This window comes from Eubalaena glacialis, chromosome 15, assembly GCF_028564815.1.
Source record: "Eubalaena glacialis isolate mEubGla1 chromosome 15, mEubGla1.1.hap2.+ XY, whole genome shotgun sequence".
In the NCBI taxonomy this organism is placed as follows: domain Eukaryota; kingdom Metazoa; phylum Chordata; class Mammalia; order Artiodactyla; family Balaenidae; genus Eubalaena; species Eubalaena glacialis.
Genome location: NC_083730.1, coordinates 78196960 through 78213581, shown reverse-complemented (window position 1 = coordinate 78213581; position 16622 = coordinate 78196960). Strand labels below are relative to the sequence as shown.

Below are 16622 nucleotides of genomic sequence, written 5' to 3'. Positions count from 1 at the left end.
TGGATGCATGGACTGGGGATCTACCCGAGGCCCCTTGGGGTATGGGACAGAGCCAAAGTTTAGTAGAGAAGGGAGAGTGGGCCATGAGCTCTTCCTGAGTCATCACATTCTGGCCCATGACTCTCAGGAATCCAAGATTCTAAATTCAAACCCATATATGTGCCAAGATAAAGATAGCTCATATTTTATTAAGTTTATTTGCCTGATGTATAATTTTCAAATACAAATAAATGATATATGGGCCACCCTTTGCACTCTTGCCTTGGGGCCTGCAAATGTTAGGGGTGCCTCCATCACCCCAAGCCAAGAAGTGAGCATGGAACCCATGCTGAGCTGACTGGATGTCCCCTCTCCCACAGTCTACATCCTGAGCTTTCTGATTAATGCCTTTGACTTAACTGAACCCGAGTTGGTTTCTGTTGTTTACAACCAAAGAACCTGGACAGATATACACCAGTTATGCCCAACCCCAAATTCATTGTTCCTTCCATTAGAATAGGAGGTAAATACTCACCAGGTCTGCATCCACAGAAGACATAGAAGATACAGAGAGGGAAGAAGGGGAGGGTAGGAGGGAACCCTCAGGTACATCTCACAAGAGGTATCCAGAGACTGAGATGGATCCTCCAACCCCAATTTCCCCACTCCCCACCAACTGACTCAGGGCAAATAGTGCGTTAAGATCCACTGAGTCTCATAAAAAGGTTATGCCTTCTGCTGCAGCCTCCACCCTCAAATGTATCAAACAAAACAAAGCAAAACCATTTTTTTTTCATTTTTTGCTAGAAATCATCAAAGCCTCCGCACTTGATTCTCTGTCTTTTGTAAATATTTCTATCGCATCCCTTAAAAGTGATCTCACTGAATGGATGAATAATAATCTAGACAGAGGACAGGAGGAAATTTACATCATTTAAATGAGAGCCTCTATTATGCAAAATTATTATTCAAATCATGTAAATATCATCCTCTCAACTGGATGAACTTGCTGGGGGGGCAGGGGAGGCCACTCTGCGGAGCAGCAGGAGCGAGGAAGCAAGATCATCAGGACCCGAGAAGAGCAGCTAGAGGGAACTAAAGCCTGGAATGGTCTACAGTGGGATGGGCCTTTGTACATTAGGTTTGCTTGTGCATTACTCTCTCCTAAAAATATGCAAAAATCTGAGTCATTCCCCTGCAAATCACAGGAAATGCACCCCTCAGATGTGGGATTTCCCTCCCAGCAGGGTGTCTTGTAAAAATGAGACAACCTGAAAAAAAGTTAGCTTTCAGGATAAATGGGGAAAGGACAAAATGTTTGATACAACAGAGACCAAGCTCCATTATTATTACTGTGGATGCCAATACTCTTAATAAGAACCCCATTCCTTTGCCTGAGAGGCAAAGGGTCTCCTTTCCTTCTTTCTTTCCTCCTTTCTTCCTTCCTTTCTTTCTTTCTTCCTTCCTTCCTTTCTTTCTTTCCTCCTTTCTTTCTTTTTTTCTTCCTTCCTTTCTTTCTTTCTTTCTTCCTTCCTTTCTTTCTTTCTTTCTTCCTTCCTTCCTTTCTCTCTCTCTCTCTTTCTCTCTCTTTCTTTCTTTCTCTCTCTCTCTTTCTTTCTTTCTTTCTTTCCTTCTTTCTTTCTTTCTCTCTCTCTATTTCTTTCCCTCCCTCCCTTCCTTCCTTCCTTCCTTTCTTGATGATGTTCAAAGTTGGGTCTAGATGGCCAGGCCTTCATATTCCACCTTGAGCTGTGGGCTGGCCTGGGAAGGGAAAAGAGCAAGGTGGCTCTGCAGCTGAGGGATCCTTGAAGGGATTAACAGCTAAGGGCCATCGGCTGTCAGCACCCCCCAGCAGTGAGGGCAACAAGCCCTCCATTGAATGGGGATCTGGGTGGCACATGGAACTGAGGCTTGATGAGGTTATGGAACCTGCCCAACGTCTCATAGGTAAAACACAGACAAATAGCAGAGCCAAGATTTGAACCCAGATCTGTCTGATGCCAACATTTCCCCACGGCCATGCACTTTTTTTTTTAAACTGCTAGTCTATACTGCTCAGTAAAAAGCAAAAAGCAAAGGAGTTCATAATGACTTGGATAAAGGGAATAAAAGAGAAAAGATTAAAAGACCAGTCTGAGGTTTGACAGCCTGGGAGCCTGAGTATACGATGGTATCCCTCACAAATGGGAAAGTTGGGGTGTGGCACCAAAGGAGGGAGGCGAGGTGACAGGTTCTGATCTGACCAAGCTGCCTGTGGCAGAGGCAGCTAGAATGAAAAATTTTCATTCAGGGATAGATGACAAAATCACCATTTTTTGAACTCTCTGAGTTGGCAAAGGGCCAAGAAGATAACCCAGTGTTTGTTTGGAGCATTGCATCATGGGAAATGCCGTTAACACTTGGAAAAGATGAAATGCAGCTGAGGAGATTAAATAACAACACTGCACTTTCTTCCAGGGACTGTGAGGACTTGGGCTTGTCCCCAGAGAGAGGCAGCAAATGAAGACAGTTTCACAGATGATGACAAAATGGAACAAGCACACCATGAGGAAGCAGGAGACCTGAGGTTCAGCTCCAGAATTGCGTTGACAAACATACTGTGTGTCCTTGAGCAAGCTGCTTGCCCTCTCTGAGCCTCGATGTGAGTTACAGTGAGTACAGTGAGTGAGTTCTGCCTTACAGACATAATATAGAACAAAATCAGATAGGTTTGTTTCCTAACGATGTCTTAGATAGTATTCTTTTGTCACAGTCACACATCGTTTGCACATTAAAGCTTTAGGAAGAGCATTATTTCCACAAAGAAAAATGTTCATTCTTCATCTGCTTCTAAGACAAGGACCTCTCGATCTGCCTTTTGTTCTTCCCCTCTCGAAGGGGCATTAGGTAAAAGAAATATTTTAGTTTCCTCTTTACTGTAACAGCATATATGTGCTGATACATGGCAATTAATGACACTCCATCTGCAAGTTTGAGAGGCAACAGGAAGTGATCTAGGATGTGCCAGGAAGGCAGGAGGAGGAAGACATCTGGGTGCTTCCTTCTGGCCCCTCCCTGCTCTGACAACCACCCCCACCCCTACCTCCTGCTTCTATCAGCGACCCCTCCTCCACAGCGCCACCTGTCGCTGGGTCCTCCCAACTGCACTCCCTCCCTTTGCCCGAGGGGTGGTAACGCTCCTCTCTCTGCTAGCCCCTCAGTGCCTCAATATGCCCTTTAATTCCCTTGACCACACCCACATCATTGTACATAGTCTTTTTACCAAACTCTGCTCAATTACCCAGTTAAAGTGTGCCTTCTCTTTCCTGCTGAAACCCTAGCTGATATAGTAGGTGCTCAATAAATACAGGAGAAAAAAATAAATGAACGAGTAAGTGAATAAATGAGTGGATGAAAATGGTAACTGTGTGAGGTGATGAATGCATTAATTAACTTGATTTTGGTCATCATTTCATAATGTATATGTATATCAAGTCATCACGGTGTAGACCTTAAATATATGCAATTTCTATTTGTCAATTATACCTGAGTAAATCTGGAAAGGGAATGAGCCGATAAACGAGCAGATACAGGGGAGAAGCGGAGGATTCGGGTTGAGGTTAGTTAGAGTAAGGTCAGTGTTAGGGTTTGTTTGCAAAACAGACGGAGATGGGACTTCCCCGGTGGCGCAGTGGTTAAAAATCCGTCTGCAAATGCAGGGAACACGGGTTCGATCCCTGGTCCGGGAAGATCTCACATGCCACAGAGCAATTAAGGCCCGGGCACCACAACTACTGAGCCTGTGCTCTAGAGCCCGTGAGCCACAGCTACTGAGCCCACGTGCTGCAACTACTGAAGTCAGCGCGCCTAGAGCCAGTGCTCCACAATAAGAGAAGCCACCGCAATGAGAAGCCCGCGCACGAAGAGCAGACCCCGCTCACTGCAGCTAAAGCCCGCGCAGCAATGAAAGACCCAATCAGCCAAATAAATAAATAACTAAATGTCTTTTAAAAAAAAACAAAACAAAACAAAAAAAACAGAAGGAGATGGGATGACATAGAAGGTGAGGAGCGCTGCCCACAGCTGTCTCTGGTGCTGTGTGCAGACCCCTCCATCCCATCTCTGCCACCCAAGAGGACGTGAGATGACTATACTGTGCAAAAATCCCATTAATTACTTTGGCCGAAGGTCAGCCGGCACACCCCACACTCATTCCACAGACAGTACATTGAACCAGCTGCCACATGATGGTCCTTCCAGAGGCGGCCGGCACCTCCACGAAAGGACGCTAGATCTCAGCCTCGAGCAAGGTCGCACTGAAGGAGTCCGGCACGCCTGACGCCCTTAGTGGATGCCACCAGGCTCCGTGGCTATGAAAGGAAGACATTTCTGATTTTCTACAAGCAATTTTGTGAGCTACCACTGCTGTGGCTTAGAATATACTCAGGAGGCCCCATCTGGCTTCTTCCCTGATGCAGGCATTTTCCTCGTTTACAGAATTCTAGGTTTCTAGAGTGTTCAGCGTTTCCCAAGTTTCAGTTATGCAACGCCATGGTCACAATTTTACTGTGCCCTTGTCATGCATGCTTTATTATCTATTTTATATAATTGACTCTCACCTCCCCCCCCCCTTTTTTTTTGGTACATACGTTTTAAAAGGAAACATTATGTCATGCATCAGCAAAGTAGAATGGTTAAGAGCACAGGCTCTGGAGGCGGAGTTCCTGGGTTCAAATCCCCCCTCTGATATGTACTAGCTGTGTGACCTTGGGCAAGTGCTTCAACCTCTCTGTGATTTGATTTTCTCTTTTCTAAGGTGGGGTATACTAATAATAACTTATCTCTTAAGAGAATTGAATGAGTTATGTGTGTAACATCTTTAGAAAAGTTCCTGGAATTAGTAGGCACTATGTTAGTGGTGGTGGTTGCTAGTGTTATAAATGGAAAACTAGTTCTCACTGGCTACATAGACAAAGGGAAAAGGAAAACACAAATACTATATATATATATATGTATTATATATATATTATATATATATATATATTCACACAATGGAATACTACTCAGCCATTAAAAAGAATGAAATTTTGCCATTTGCGACAACAGGGATAGACTCGAAGGGTATTGTGCTCAGTAAAATAAGTCAGACAGAGAAAAACAAATATTGTATGATATCACTTATATGTGGAATCTAAAATACAACAAATTAGTGAATATGACAAAAAAGAAACAGACTCAGAGATATAGAGAACAAACTAGTGGTCACCAGTGGGGAGAGGGAAGGGGGGAAGGGCAATATAGGGGTAGGGGATTAAGAGGTACAAACTACTATGTATAAAATATGTATAAAATAAATAAGCTACAGGGGTATGTTATAAAGCACAGGGAATATAGCCAATGTTTTATAATAACTATAAATGGAGTACAGCCTTTAAAAATTGTGAATCACTATTTTTTTTTTAATAAATTTATTTCATTTATTTATTTATTTTTGGCTGCATTGCATCTTCATTGCTGTACATGGGCTTTCTCTAGTTGCGGCGAGCAGAGGCAACTCTTTGTTGCAGTGCACGGGCTTCTCATTGAGGTGGCTTCTCTTTGTTGTGGAGCATGGGCTCTAGGTACGCAGGCCTCAGTAGTTGTGGCACGTGGGCTCAGTAGTTGTGGCTCACGGGGTCTAGAGCGCAGGCTTAGTAGTTGTGGCTCATGGGCTTAGTTGCTCCGAGGCATGTGGGATCTTCCCGGACCAGGGATCGAACCTGTGTCTCCTGCATTGGCAGGGGTGTATTTTGTACACCTGAAACTTATATAATATTGTAAATCAACTATACCTCAATTTAAAAAGATAAAATTTTTAAAAAGAAAAAAAAAGCAATGTTATTAAATTTTATTTGTTTGAAAGAGAGACTAGCCAATGCCAGGCATTAAAACTATATTAGCACCAAGCTGGATGCTTCTTCATGGAAAAGACTGAAATAGAATTGAACAAGGAAGGGAATTCCCTGGCGATCCAGTGGTTAGGACTCCACGCTTCCACTGATCGAATTCCACGGGTTCGATCCCTGGTCAGGGAACTAAGATCCTGTAAGCCCTGGGGCACAGCCCAAAAGAAAAAAAAAAAAAATTGAACAAGGTAGAACACCTTAACCAGGTGATCCGGTGATATTTAAAGCTCCAAACTTGTATCATCTAAAATTATCCTTCGTATCATACCCACTATTCCAATGACAGGGGAGAACAGAGGTCATGAGGATGGCCTGCCCAAGGGCACAGGCAAATTAATACAGATGTCATTCCCAGCCAAGCTGGAGGTTCTTTGGACATAAGGATGACTGGAATCTCTCCTAGACGTGCAGAACCAAGAGCCCCAGTTCAGCTCTGTTAAGTGGGTTCATATCTTCAGGCGCTGGACATGGAAAGCCCTGAAATGTAAAAGAAGGCTTTTATAAAATTTCATAAAAACTTAAGAAGCAGTCAATGGCCGTTACACAAAATGATTTGCAGAAGCTTCAACTATTTTCATCTTCTCCAAACTGCCCTTATGAAAAAGACAGCCATAAACGTGAAGATTTTAGCAACCCTCTCAGGGCTTGTGAACACTGGTAGATTGCAATCAGTGTCGCAGTTAGCCTCAGGAAATGCAATTCTTTTCGCCACTGAAAATGCCTGCAATATTCTCCTTTGGTTTTCAAAATAAATTCAAATGAGCATCCCTCAAGACAAAGGGAAAGTAACAAATAAAATAAAAATAAAAACATCAGGCTTGGGGGAGTGAAACCAGGAGACAGAGTTTGTTGCTGTGGGAGGTGAACCAATTATTTTCCGTCTTACAGGGTCTGTGCTCTTCACCTGAAGAAACAGGGAACTGAAACTAATGGTCTCTACATAGAGAACAGACTTGTGGTTGCCAAGGGCCGGGGGCGGGGCAGAGGGAGAGGGATGGACTGAGAGTTTGGGGTTAATAGATGCAAACTATCACATTTAGAATGGATAAACAGCAAGATCCTACCGTATAGTGCAGGGAACTATATCCAATCTTCTGGGATAAACAGTAATGGAAAAGAATTTTTAAAAAGAATGTCTATATGTATATAACTGAATCACTTTGCTGTCCAGCAGAAATTAGCACAACCTTGTAAATCAACTATACTTCAATTAAAAAAGAAAACTAATGGCCTCTAATGACTGCCACTTACACCTCACACACACACACACACACACACACACACACACACGTGCGCACGCGCACGAGCTCTAACAGGGCAAACTAGCTGCTCCTCCTACCACCCAGCCCTTCCCCACATTGTTCTTACTTGAAGGTTGTCCATCCTCCCAGGAACCCAGACTCCAGACTTGAGGCCTCCAAGTACCTTATCTCCACCCCACCCATCCACATAGCACACCAAATCTTGCTGACTCTCATTTTGTTATTTCTTTTTGCTTTTATTTATACAATGCTTATTATCTTCCAGAAAAATGGGCTAGGGGTGCTTCAAATATGATCTCTTTAAATCCTTACAACAGTCAGTAATGAGCACTGTTTTTTGGCTGCCCAGCACCCACACCCTTTCTTCTGGTAATGGCACCCCGTTTTCTTTTGAGGACCACCCCCACTCTCAGTCCATGAGGCTTAGGAAAGGCCAACACACACCCCCTTCCAATGACCCAGGTCTGACCAGTGAGTGTGTGTATTCCATCCCCCTGGCCATAAGGATTCACTCAGGAATGGGTATGTGAGCTGTGGTGATCCAATTAAAGTCAACCTCGTAATATTTATAAGAACTATTAGGAAAGAGGTACTCTCTTTTCATAGGATTTGCTGAGGGAGTATGATGTAGGCTTGGAGATATTGGCAGCTATCTTGCCACCATGAGGAAAGAAACAGCCTGAATAGAGCCAACAATGAGTCAAGAGATAAATCTCCAGTGACTTTACTAGAGCCTCTGGATCCAGCCATACCATAAATTAAGCCAGTCTCTAGTGAGCATACAACACAAGTAGTTACCTTAGTGGGAGAATGAAAGCAGAATATCTCAGGTAGAACAGTGAAGCATATGCAACGGCCCTGAGGCAGAAGCATTTTTGTGAAACAGAAAGAAAACCATTGTGGCTGGGGTGCACAGACCAGGGACAGGCAAGAGTGGAAGAAAATAAGTTCTGAGTGAAAGGTAAGGACCAGACCATCCAGCGTAGGCCAGAGTAAGTATTTAGATATTTATTCTAAAGACAATAGGCAAAGTTTAAAGAAGGAGAGGGTTAATAATCTGATTTGAATTTTGAGAAGTTCACTGGGGCTGCTTGAAGGAGAATGGACTGGGGTAAGGAAGAGAGCAGGGCAGATGTTGGAGGGACCATTTGGGGACCACTGTAATCATCAGGGGAGAGAAAGGGTGGCCTGGAACACGGTGGCATGTGTCCAAACAGCTGCCCTTTGAAAGGCCATAGAGAGGAAGGGAGGCCGGCCACGTGCTCTATCTTTCTAGCTACATGAAGTGAAAACTAATGCAACGGCCAAGGCAAGATTTGCCGCCCCCAGCAGCCCTCCCGAATCACCGTATCGTGGAAAGCTAACACAGTCAATAAATCCACAGCTGCTGGGCGAGGGTGCTGCTGTGCATACATATAGTCACGAAGCAAGGAGCCGGGAGCTATGCACCAGTTACATTCAGTTACGCCTGAGCTTGCAAGAACTTGGAAGCTGGGCAAACTGTCTGCCAGACAGGACCCCTTGTACCTGTTTGTCTTTTCCTGTTCACACTCTTCAGTGATTTCTTCTACTGAATGATATTTCCCTTGAGTTAAAAAATGGCAGATGTTCATTATGAAGGGGAAAGATTCCTTTTCAGGGGAGAAATTAGACAATATCACCTTGGCCAAGTGATCAAGGTTAACATCATCAATAACAGGACAAATGACACCATGTGCCTCTTAATGGGACACACCGAGAAGGACACAACGTTGCCCACGTTGTTTTTGCCAGAAATGTTTAACCCCAATCTAATCACAAGAAACAATCAAACAAATCCAAATCGACAGACTTTGTACAAGACAAATGGCTTGTGCTTTTCAAATACCAATGTTGTGAAAGACAGAAAGAGGGAAGGGAACTGTTCTAAATTCCGGGAGACTGAATCAAAAGGACTGCTAAATGCCATGCGTGATCTTTGATTGGATCCTGCTTCCCAAAAAAGCAAGACATTTGGGGGACAATTGAGGAAATTAAAATACTGACTGTATGTTAGACAATGGTGTTGTGTCAATGTTAAATTTCCTGAGGGTGAACACGGTACTGTAATTACGAAGAAAGTTGAGGATGTTTTTAGGACGTGGGCACCGCAGCGCTGAAGGATGAAGTGTCATGATGTCTGCACCTGATTCTTAGGAAAAATAATGATAGAGATAGAGATAAAGATAGGTAGGTAAATGGGTAGATAGATATAGGTGGGTAGGTAGATAGATAAGATAGGTAGGTAGGTACATAGGTAGGTAGGTGACAGATAGATGGCATAAATGTGGCACCATGTCAAAAATGGCTCTATCAGGGTGACAATTATGTGAGTGTTCATTGTACTAATGTATCATTCTTGCATTTCTTTTGCATGCTTGAAATCTTCAAATTAGAAATTGTGGGAAAAATCAGTGGCACTCACACATATAGGACATGGCCGGTGTCCTGCTGTCACTGTGATAAAGAGTCATCTCCCTGATGGGGAACGCTGGGATCACCATGCACCCTGGTTTGCCCAGGACAGACATCATTATTAACAGCACCCCCTGAAAAAATGCTCACCCTAGTTATGTCCAAGATGGTTGCCCAAAGTGGAGAGAAAACATTGCCATCATCTGACTTTTGAGATATCAGTGTGTATCACTCATTCATCCACCAAATGTGTACTGAGCACTTGATGGTGTGCTGAGTACAATGCTGAATAAAGTCAGGAAGTTTCCTGCCCTCATGAAACTGATGGTCTACAGCCGAGTCTGGCAAATTACAGCCCATGAGCCACATCCAGCCTGCTGCCTGTTTTTTAATAACTCGTGAGTGAAGAAAAATTTTACATTCTAAAATGGTTGGAAAAAATCAAAAGGAAAAGGAAATTTTATGACACATGGAAATTAAGTGAAATTCAAACTTCGGTGTCCACCAATAAAATTTTATTGACACATAGCCCCGGTCATTCATTTACACATTATCTCTGGCTGCTGTCGTACACCAGCTGCAGAGTCGTGACAGAGATGGCATGGCCCACAAAGCATAAAATATTTACTCTCTGGCCCTTTGCAGAAGAAGTTTGCCGACCCCTGGTCAAAGTTGTGTTTTCAGTGGAGTTCCCAGGGTTGCCAAAAGATGAAGTAAGATAACGCAAGTGTAACAGTACAGGACCTGGCACTTAATAAGTTCTCAGTCGATGTGTGTTGGCTAACTGCCTCGATTTACTCATCTGTCAAATGAAGATAATAACTGCACCTACGGGGTGTGGTGGTGTGTGGATGTAGTCAGAGAATGCAGGTCAAGCCGTTGGCACGGTGCCTGCATCTGGCAATCACTCAACAAACAGCAGCTACTGGCTGTTACACATGCTGACTTGAGCAATGCGCTATTCACAAGGTGCTTGTCACATTTATTAGCGTAATCTTTTTAATGTTTCATCCTGAAATATTTCAAATGTTCAAAAGAATATATGGGACATATAATATAAACATATTATAAAATGTTATAAAATCCATAAAAAATGTGGAACATATAATCTTATAGTGTAAATACATTATAAAATGTCATAAAATCCAAAAGTATACGGAACATATGCTCTTATAATGTAAACAGGTTATATAATAAGACATACAAATTAATAACATGATAAAACAGCTCAAATAAGCATCTTGGAAGCCATTGGAACCCCACTTGCCCCTCTCTGTTCTCATCCAGCCTCATCCCTTTCCAACGCCAAAGCAACAACTATCCAGAGAGTGGGGGGTTATCGTTCCCATATTTTCCTTCAGAGTTTGACTACAAATGATTTTCTTCTCCACACATTGTATTATTTGTTTTTGCATGTGGCTGAGCATGCAAAATAAATGATCTCATCCCGTTAATCTTCTCCCACGATTTGCTTGTCCCTTTGTTATGATTCGTCCATGTTGACATGATCCACTCCTTTCCTCTTCTTTCCCTACACATCAATCAGTGTATGGAAAACACCACAATGGATCCCATCCATTCTTCTGTAGAGGGGCATTTGAGGGTCTTCCATTGTTTTGCTCCTACAAACAATCATTCTTGTATATGTCTGTTAGCTCATTTTATCTGCACAGGCAGTATATTATGATTGTCACCCCATTCTCAGTGAGGTTCTGAAAGCTTAAGTTACTTGCCAAAGTCACGTGTGCAAAACGCATGACCTGGTCTTTACTGTCAGCCCGTCCCCATTCTCAGCTCTTTCAGATCAACCTCCTTCCCAAACTGAAGCAATTTCCCACTTACTGACTGTAATAAAAGTAAAAGGTTTTTGCTCAACCATTACCTCTTGGAAGGGCTGTGTAAACTCTAATGCAACCCATGAATTTCGTTCACATCATCCCTGCTACGTGCCATCAGCTGGTAAATTCATATAACACAGGAACAGGCTATGTCAAGGGCCTGCAAGACATTCCCAAGCCCTATAGGAAGAACATAGATGTTTATTGAGCACCTACTATGTGCCAGGTCACCCACTGCCATTAAACTCAACAACCCTTCACAACAAGGTAGATTTCCTAAAGAGGAATCTATGGATCAAAGGCTTGAACTGACTTGTCTTAAGATCCTATAGCCAGGAGGTGACAAAAAACCAGGAAACAAACTCAAGACTGTGGGATTCCAAAGCCCTGATTTTTCCCACTAAATCAACATGCCTGGAATAGAATGTTCCATTTCCTCCTGGAGCCTAAAACTCAAACGTAATTAACACCTTGTATCAAAACATATATTTTAACTTACCCTTAGCACAAACTTGACGGTTTATTCTTATATCTAAAGAGAGGAATTAGGACTTCCCTGACGGTCCAGTGGTTAAGAATCCGTGCCTCCACTGCAGAGGGCATGGGTTTGATCCCTGGTCAGGGAACTAAGATCCCACAGGCCGTGCAGTGCGGTCAAAAAAAATAAAAAATAAAGAGAGGAATTATGTGGTCCCAAACAAGGATCTTAGTCCATTTTCAAAAGTGGAAAAGGTACTAAACGCAGTAAATCAATTCACAGTAGGCCACTGCTAGAGGCTCATTTGTATGGCCGAAGCTCAGGAGTCTTTTCTGTGCATAACTCAAACCTTTGTTAGATATTTTCTAAAGCCTTCATACAAACTAACATTTGAGAGAATCCACCTTTAGAAAGAAGGAAATTGATTTTCGTATGAGAAAAAAAAAAATAACGGTAATAGGGGAAGCAACCACCAAACATGTATGAATGAAGATGAAAACAACTACTTTCTACAAGTCGAGAAATCTGGACCCAGACATCTGTCACCTCCCAAACAGACTTTAATTTTAGAGTTTGCTTCCTTTACATTTTTTTTCCCCTTCTCTTCCCATAGTTAGATGGATTTAACATATGCTTGGGATTTCACAGACTCGGTTTTGGTAGGTGCGATGTCTAAGAATATCTGAAGCTGTTTTCAAGACCTTATGGGATGACGTTTGTCTTGTTCTTTGAGAGCCAGTCTTTGGATTTTTCTTACTCTTCATGGCTACTCTTGTGATATCAAGTGATTCCCAAATCTCTGTCTGCAGACGTGAACTGACCCAAGCACGGGTATAATTTCCAACGACCTTTCTCTCCACATGGAAATCCTCCAGCGCAGCTCATCTCAAATGTGCCCACGCGTCCCCTGCTGATCTTGTAAAAAAAAAATACAGGTTCTGATTCAGTAGGGCTGAAGGGGGACCTGAGACTCTGCATTTCCAGCAGTTCCAGGAATACTGTTGCCCTGTCTGCTTGACCTTCAGAAACAGCAGTGGCTTGACTAGGATGGCAGTAGTAAAGGTAGGGAGATGCAACAGGCCAGGCATAGATATACCTTAGGAGAGTGGCCAGAACTGTCTGCTGGGTTGGACACGCAGTGGGGGAGGGGTCAGGGACGATCCCTAGGTTTCTGGCCAAAATAACAGGGTGGTGGCCATGCCAGGTCCTGCACCAGTGGAGTAGATGCTGAGACTGCCGGCCCAGATCTTAAAGGGGCAGGCGTAGCCTTCCCCTGGTGCCGGTCGTGACTGCTCAGAGCTCACAGCTGCCCCCAGGGAATCAGAGTGAAGCTACCTCCACCTGAGACCAAGTCCTGCTTTCCCCAGCCTCCCCTGCCTCCCTCTCTCCCCTTCTCCGGAGGGCGTTCCTTCTGCAAATCACTTGCCCAGGAGTTCCTGTTGCAGGCTCCACTTCTCGAGAACCTGACCTAAGACAGGTGGGGAAGGTCTCCCTGAAATCTTATGATTTAACCCAAAATTTTTGATTAAAAAGGCTTTGGGGGGTTTTTGCCTAGGTATAAGAGGGCTGGGGGCGCTGGGGAGTGACGGCTGAAGGGAACAGGGTTTCTTTTGGGGGTGATGCAAATGTTCTAAAATTGACTGTGGGGCTGGTTGTATATACCTGTGAATATACTAAAAACTGTTGAATGGTACAGTTTACACAGGTGAATTGTATGGAATGTGAATTACATCTCAATTTTTAAAAAGCAGTTTTAAAAAAATAGTTGTCCATCTTCTGCCCAAAACAAAAAACAAAAAAGGCCACCCTTCTTGGTCGAGGCCCCAGGTTGCCTTTCCAACCTTACCTCCCATTCCCGCCTCCAGGTATGGGCTCCAGCCAAGTTGAGCCCTCCCCCTCCCCCACCCCCAACCATGTGCTCTTCTGTTCTGTGGCTTTGCCTGCCCGCCATACCTCCAGGAATGCTCCACTGGGTCCCACCTCCAGCTAAGTGTGAAGCCCTCAGTCTCTCCCGGGATTCCTCAGGGGACAGTGTGGTGAAAAGGAGGGGGCATGGACTTTGGAGTCAGACCCACCTGGGCTCAACAAATCCTAGCTCCCCACTTACTGAGTGGGACCTCAGATAAGTCAGTTTGTGTCCCTGAACCTCAGTTTACTCATCTGTAAAATAGGGATCAGCCATTCATCCTACAAATACTGAGCTACCCAGGCACCATGCTAGGCACTGGGAACGTGACTGCGAGCAAAACAGATGGGGGAGGGTACCTGCCTTGCAGGTTTTGAAATCATCTCTGGTAGTGTCTGGCACATTTAACTGTCATTTAGTAAATGAAGGGTATTATCATCATTTCCTTTTACTCTTTTAGTCTTGATCCAGGGCTCATCCATAGCTGTTTTATTTTCCATCTTGTATTCAGCCTGTGTGTGTCTCCTTTCCCTAAATGGGCCATCAAGTCCTTTAAGACAGGGATCAAGACAGATACTTGCTTTTTATTCCTCACAGCACCTAGTCAATGGCTCACTGAACTCATTAAAAAGTGGTTGAGGGGCCTTCCCTGGTGGTGCAGGGGTTAAGAATCCACCTGCCAATGCAGGGGTCACGGGTTTGAGCCCTGGTCCAGGAAGATCACACATGCCGTGGAGCAACTAAGCCCGTGCGCCACAACTACTGAGCCCGTGTGCCACGACTACTGAAGCCCGCGCGCCTAGAGCCCATGCTCCACAAGAGAAGCCACTGCAATGAGACGCCCGCGCACTGCAACGAAGAGTAGCCCCCACTCGCCACAACTAGAGAAAGCCCGCGTGCAGCAACAGAGACCCAACGCAGCCAAAAATTTTTTAAAAAAAAAAAGTGGTTGAATGGATGCACACATGCATTATTGTTTGGCACTTTTGAATCTGAAAGAAAATCTGAAGTAATTCTCAACTCACTGGCCCAGATAATTAAGACCAGTCTCACATGGTAGCTGGTATAGAGCTTTAGCATCCTGGTGATGGCAAGAATGCTTTCCCTCATCCCCACTGAGAATGACAATCACAGCAAGGCCCAAACCAAAAGGCACAGACAGGTGTATCCCATATGCACCTAAGGAGCATTTTATAGAAATTGATCCTGGTGACTCAGTAATTTCAGTCGTCAGTTAGTCATAGAGAATTAAGTATCTTTATTCCTAAACTCAAAACAAGACAGACCCAGAACTCAAAAGAAAAAAAAAGGCAAGTGACCTAAAGAGTTCACAGAAAAGCATACACAAAGCATTTGAAAAGATGCTTGGCCTCCTTCTTAAGAGAGATGCAAATTTAGTTACACTGAACTATCTTTGTTCACCTATCAGACAGATGAGGGCTCAAGTCTGAAAGGTAGTTTGATAAAGGCGTGAGGAAAGAAGCTGGTAGGGCTATAACTAGGGTCAGCCTCACTGGGGGACAATTCAACATTCTACATCCAAGTAACAAATGTAAACCCTGGGAACCAGCACTTACAGTGGAGCATATGTTCAAAGTTGCTCTCGGTCCTTGGGGATAATGAGAAAGACTGTTCACGGGAGACAGGTGTGGAGATTTCCCACTGTATGCTCTTCTGAACCCTTTACACTTTGTTCTAAGTGAACGTATTACCTACTCAAAGAAAATACACACAATTTTTAAGTTCAGAAGAGCTTTAAGCCTAAGGGGGGAGAAATTTTTTTAAGCAGACATATTGGTTAATGGGTACAGAATTTCAGTTGTGATGATGAAAACAGTTCTGGCAACGGATCGTGGTTTAATGTTGCACAATAATGTGAATTCCCTGCACTGTATACTTAAAAGTGGTTTAAATGGCCAATTTTGTGTTACCCATATTTTACAATTAAAAAAATTTTTTAAACAAAGTAAAGACAAGCACACGAGACCTCATGAATCATGAGGCCACATTCAAATACCATCACCGGGAATTCCCTGGCGGTCCAGTGGTTAGGACTTTGCGCTTTCACTGCCGAGGGCCCAGGTTCGATCCCTGGTCCGGGAACTAAGATCCTTCAAGCCACGTGGTGTGGGCAAAAAAAAAAAAAAAATACCATCACTTGGAAGACCTAGATCACCTGAGTTATCTAGGGTAATCCTGAATGAACAGATGTTATCTTTCTTAATAAAGGATGATTCATTCATTGTAAAACTAAATTACAATGTAACTTTATTGACTTTGTAAATTTATATGAAAACATTTACCATGCAGGAAAAAAAATCCTTTGCCTTATGACATGAACTTGATATTTCCCTTGAAAAATGTTATCTCAATAATGATTACATTCAGAATGAAATGGCTCATTCCAAACCATAATTTATACTCTATACTAGGAAGTCCTAGCAAAACTGGCCTAGATTATCCAAAACAGTGAATTTATATTTCATCAAGAACTGAATGGTTAAAAATGCAGTAAATAGATGCATGGACAGAGAATAAAGACACTCATAAAATATGTACTGTATTTTGTTGCAAAATGTGTCCAAAAGAGTGCTAGAACTGCCATTGGTATAGATCATGACAGAGAGAGTTATTCTTTGTTCAGAGATGAATGGAGAAGCAAGAGCTGAACAGAGAAATAGCTATTTGCCTTGCATGTTCATTTCTAAAAAGAGATCCAAAGAAACTGGCCTTGACTGAACCCATAAGAAAATGAAAGGACAGTTTCCCTCTTTCTCTATACACATACACACACACACACAC

The 16622-nt window shown here is 43.3% G+C and overlaps 1 protein-coding gene across 1 annotated transcript in view; it reads right to left on the bottom strand.

Moving 5' to 3' along the window:
- Positions 1-5434: 5434 nt before the first annotated feature.
- PTPN11 (protein tyrosine phosphatase non-receptor type 11) overlaps positions 5435-16622 on the bottom strand; it is an 86053-nt gene continuing 74865 nt past the window's right edge. Inside the window, exon 16 of the mRNA XM_061170505.1 lies at positions 5435-6380. The gene's annotated coding sequence lies outside the window, so the exon portion shown is untranslated. The remainder of the gene's footprint in view (positions 6381-16622) is intronic.